Below are 5212 nucleotides of genomic sequence, written 5' to 3'. Positions count from 1 at the left end.
CAGATGTCTTCTAAAAGTCAGATACTAGTTATTTCCTTGACATCTGATGGGAGGGCTTCCACAGGGCAGGCACCACTACCGAGAAGGCCCTCTGCCTGGTTCCCTGTAACCTCACTTCTCGCAGTGAGGGAACCACCAGAAGGCCTTCGGAGCTGGACCTCAGTCTCCGGGCTGAACGATGGGGGTGTCAACACTCCTTCAGGTATACAGTGCATTTTTCATCACTTTCCGTTTTGCCAAAGGTTTTATTTTGGGAGAAGTAGGTTTGACATCTGAAGGCAGCCCTGTTTAGGGAAGCCTTTAATGTTTAATAGATTACTGTATTTTAATATTCTGTTGGAAGCCGCCCAGAGTGGCTGGGGAAACTCAGCCAGATGGATGGGGTATAAATAAATTGTTGTTGTTGTTGCGCAGGAGCTCCCAACCATTTTAATTGCACAACTTAAATTTGCTGGTACGAGATCGAATTCTACCTGAAAGCAGCAACAATCTGGAAGTAACCCTGATAAACTTTTTGAGTCGTCCAGAACTCTTTTGTCTGGTTTTACTGATTTTTTCTGTAAACCACCCTGAGCTCCTGATTCTCAGCCATGAACCTCACTAGATGACCACGGGCCAGCCACTGTCTCTCAGCCTAACCAACTCCCAGGGTTGCTATAAGGGTAAAAAAGGGGAAGAAGAAAAAATGGGGAGATGGATGTATACAAGATTTCTGCCATCTTGAATTTCTTGAAGGAAAGGTGTGATATAAATGTAGCAAATAAACAAGAAACAAACCTTCGCTATTGGGTGGAATGTAATATTGGAAATAAAATGAATAAAAATAATAGCCAGGTACCCTAATTCAGTGCCGCGAGACTGGAGATAAAGCCAGTTTTAAACCGATTCTTTGTTTTGCTGAGGGGCAGTATTCTAGTTGCTCATTTCACACACACACACACACACACCGCCCAGTTTAACATCCCAGCCAGCTGTGTTTTCCCAGATGCTACACAAGCACACATGGGGTGGACATCAGGCTACAGGGTATTTAATCAATCCTGTCATGTCAATTTTGGGTGGGGCGGGAGCTACTGTAGGAGAAGAACATGCCTATATTCCAGGGTATTAAGCAAGGGTAAATGTGGTGATTGTTCTCAGGTCAGTAAGCACACCATCCCCTACAGTTCCATTGTATCCACCAACCCAGAAAACACTTTTAACTACTAACGCATGAGCTGGCATGTCTCTGAAGGACGATGCAATAACCTTTTGTTTCAGGTAGACACGCAGGTAGCCCCACTGGGAGGCAAGGTGGAAAGTGTTTGCCTCGGGTGGCAGGCTTGGGGTGTCATATTTGCATGTGAGGAAGTTCTGCTACATGGGGACTACAAAGGGAACTTAATTTCCTGACCAACTCAATCAGAGGGTATACTAATAAAAAATTCCATTAAAATTGGGAAAAGTTTGGAGAATATATAAAGGGACAGTGCCCCACAATAAAATATTGGGTTTATTTCTAATACCTCGTATTGAGCCAATTTGAGTTTAAATTTAAATGGATAAAATGGTGACTTTTTTTCTTTCTTTTTTTGAGTTTTGATGTTATTTGAATTTAGATATTATTTGAGGATTATAGGATATATTTATATAATTATATAGAATTGAGGGGTAGCAGTATAAGAGAATAGTAATTAAAGAATCTGAGATAGAGATAAGTGGAAGTCTAATATGGGAGGAGGAGATATAGGGGAAGGATTAAAATAAACAAGGTAAATAAGGAATTAGGAATATAGTTGAAGTGTATGCTGATCTCGTGATTTTGGACATGATTGAATAATTGAATGTGTGTTTATTGATTGTATTGTCTTTATTATGTTTATGATTATTATAATTATTATCATTTACATTATATTATTTGTAGAAGCTATACGGTATTATTTTATATGTTTTATTATGGTTATTATTTATATATGATTTTGTATATTATGATTTCTATATTATTGTTTGGATTTTTGTATGTCATTATTTCTATATGGTTTTTTTTCTTTTTTCTTTTTGTGTGTGAATGTATTTTAATTTAAATTCCAATGAAGTTAAATTAAAATAAAATAATAATAATAATAATAATAATAATATCCTCAGCTTCATTTCCATCAGTTTTTTTTTTGTGTTTTTTGCAGAAACTCCTACTGTTGCTCGTGTTGAATTTTAGACAAGATATAGGGGAAGGGCGGGCGATGATGCTCTGTGGTTTGGAGAGCAGTGGTTGGCTTTTCTGCCTCAGGCACCAAAACTAGCCATATGTAGATGGAGGGAATCATAGAGTTGGAAGACACCACAAGGGCCATCCAGTCCAACCCCCTACCAAGCAGGAAACACCATCAAAGCATTCTTGACATATGCCTGTCAAGCTTCTGCTTAAAGACCTCCAAAGGAAGAGACTTCACCGTAAAGGTAAAGGGACCCCTGACCATTAGGTCCAGTTGTGACCGACTCTGGGGTTGCGACACTCATCTCACTTTACTGGCCGAGGGAGCTGGCGCACAGCTTCCAGGTCATGTGGCCAGCATGACTGAGTCGCTTCTGGCGAATCAGAACAGCGCACGGAAACGCCGTTTACCTTCCCGCTGTAGCGGTACTTGCACTTTGACGTGCTTTCGAACTGCTAGGTTGGCAGGAGCTGAGAACGAGCAACGGGAGATCACCCAGTTGCGGGGATTCGAACCGCCAACCTTCTGATCAGCAAGCCCTAGGTTCTGTGGTTTAACCCACAGCGCCACCCGTGTTCCCTAGATGGAGGGAATACCAAGGCCCCAAGTGACCGCATCACATACTAGTATTTATTTATTTTTTTAACCAAACACAACAGGCCTAACTAGATGGTCAGCCAATCTTTATTCTATTGCTAAATAAAGGAAGGTTGGGGAGTTAAGTCTGTAAGGGACCAGGCCCACTTGAAGCTTTTGCATGAACAAGTTGTGCATCGATTCTATGCCTGGAGAAACTGCTATTGAGTCCAAGATGGGCAACCTTGCAGACAAGAGCAATGGTTAATATAATTGTGTAGACCTATCTTAAAAAGCAGAGACATGTGGTCTGAAGCTCAACATCAAAAAACCCAAGATCACGGCCACTGGTCCCATCACCTCCTGGCAAATAGAAGGGGAAGAAATGGAAGCAGTGAGAGATTTTACTTTCTTGGGCTCCTTGATCACTGTAGATGGTGACAGCAGTCACGAAATAAAGAGACGCCTGCTTCTTGGGAGAAAAGCAATGACGAACCTAGACAGCATCTTAAAAAGCAGAGACATCACCTTGCCGACAAAGGTCCGTGTAGTTAAAAGCTATGGTTTTCCCAGTAGTGATGTATGGAAGTGAGAGCTGGACCATGAAGAAGGCTGATTGCCGAAGAATTGATGCTTTTGAATTATGGTGCTGGAGGAGACTCTTGAGAGTCCCATGGACTGCAAGAAGATCAAACCTATCCATTCTGAAGGAAATCAGCCCTGAATGCTCACTGGAAGGACAGATCGTGAAGCTGAGGCTCCAATACTTTGGCCACCTCATGAGATGAGAAGACTCCCTGGAAAAGACCCTGATGTTGGGAAAGATCGAGGGCACAAGGAGAAGGGGACGACAGAGGACGAGATGGTTGGACAGTGTTCTCGAAGCTACCAACGTGAGTCTGACCAAACTGCAGGAGGCAGTGGAAGATAGGAGTGCCTGGCGTGCTCTGGTCCATGGGGGGAGTCGGACACGACTAAACAACAACAACATTTCACAGAACCTGTCCACTCCTACAAGTGGTGCTCTGCAGATGAAAGTCGGTATACAAATTTAATAATAAGCAACAATAATTTTAATTTGATTTTTTACACACCTTCCACCCTAAGGTCCCAGCATGAGCCACAACAGTTTAAAATGTGTCAAACTGTTTTAAACAAATTGCAATTGCAAGAATAGGATGGGTTCTAAAAATACACACCTTAAGTGTCAACAGTCAGGTTAAAAGTAGAGAGGGGCCCTATAGCCCAGAGTTTAATTTCACATAAAACTGGCAGATTGCTGCTGAATGTTTTTTTTTAAAAAAAAAAAACCTAAAGCAGCCTTTCCTAATCCTGGTACTTTCAAGAAATTTTGGACTACAAGTCCCATCACCCCCAGCCATCATGGTCAATGGATGATGGAAGTTGTAGTCCAGCAACATTTGGAACGTATCAGGTTGAGCTAAATAATTCACTACCCAGGATATCTGACATGTTTGTGAATCTGGGATCAGTTTTGGGTTGGCTTTCAGGACTCAGTTTTGGGTTGGCTTTCAGGACTCACTAGGTCAGCCTTATTTCACACTGGCACCAAACATAGTCGCAAAATTGCTTTGTTTACATCCAGATAGTGATTTTTGGATATCAAAGCCAATAATAACAACAATGTGTGCACAACTTTTATATTTCGCTCAGGCATCTTTCTGGCCCTTTTGCTTAGCTTTCTTGTGTAATTTTAGCAAGAGTTATTGCATTCCGAGCAGCTGGTAGCTTCCGCGGGGTTAGACAAGAGCTTTTGAATGCCCAGGGCAAAACAAAGAGCCACTAAACAATAGTGGGTGTCTTGCTTCCAAGAATCCTTGCAGCATAGATAACTCACTGGTTAACCAATCAGATCAAGTCCCTGATGTTTTATCAAGTCAAACTCCACATTCTGTGCTTGGGTGCACTCAAATGTCACACACAACAGGCCACAAAAGGAAGCAAAACAGGAAACTAAAGAGCCCTGTTCCTTCTAAGGCCAGTAGGATAAATGCAGAGATTTGATAAATAAAAGAACCGCATTGTGAATTGGCTGAAGCAGAGGGGAAAGGCTGTGTTCCGTGAAAGGGGTTTGGAAATAATGCAGTACGTTTAGAGCCCAAATGCACCATCAAGCTTCAACTGTGGCCTGCGGCATTTTTTCCATATCAAGGGCAGCAAAGCAGACGCAGCCAATTTGCACGTGCCGAGATCTTGCACATAAGGAGGACTTGCGCACTGTCTCCACTTTGCAAAAATGGACTGGGGAAGCCAAGACGCTTCTACTGGAGCCATGCCCTTGGGGTTTGACAAATTAATGGAGGTCAAGGCTACCCTCCACAAAGCTGCCTAATCCAGCTACCACAGCTCAGTCAGGAGAATGTGAGACTCTTAAACTCAGGGTCGTGGGTCTGAGCCCCACTTTGGGCAAAAAGATTCCTGCA

The sequence above is a fragment of the Zootoca vivipara genome, chromosome 10 (genome assembly GCF_965207765.1).
Source record: "Zootoca vivipara chromosome 10, rZooViv2.hap1.1, whole genome shotgun sequence".
Lineage (NCBI taxonomy): Eukaryota > Metazoa > Chordata > Lepidosauria > Squamata > Lacertidae > Zootoca > Zootoca vivipara.
Note: the sequence above shows the minus strand (reverse complement) of the source record.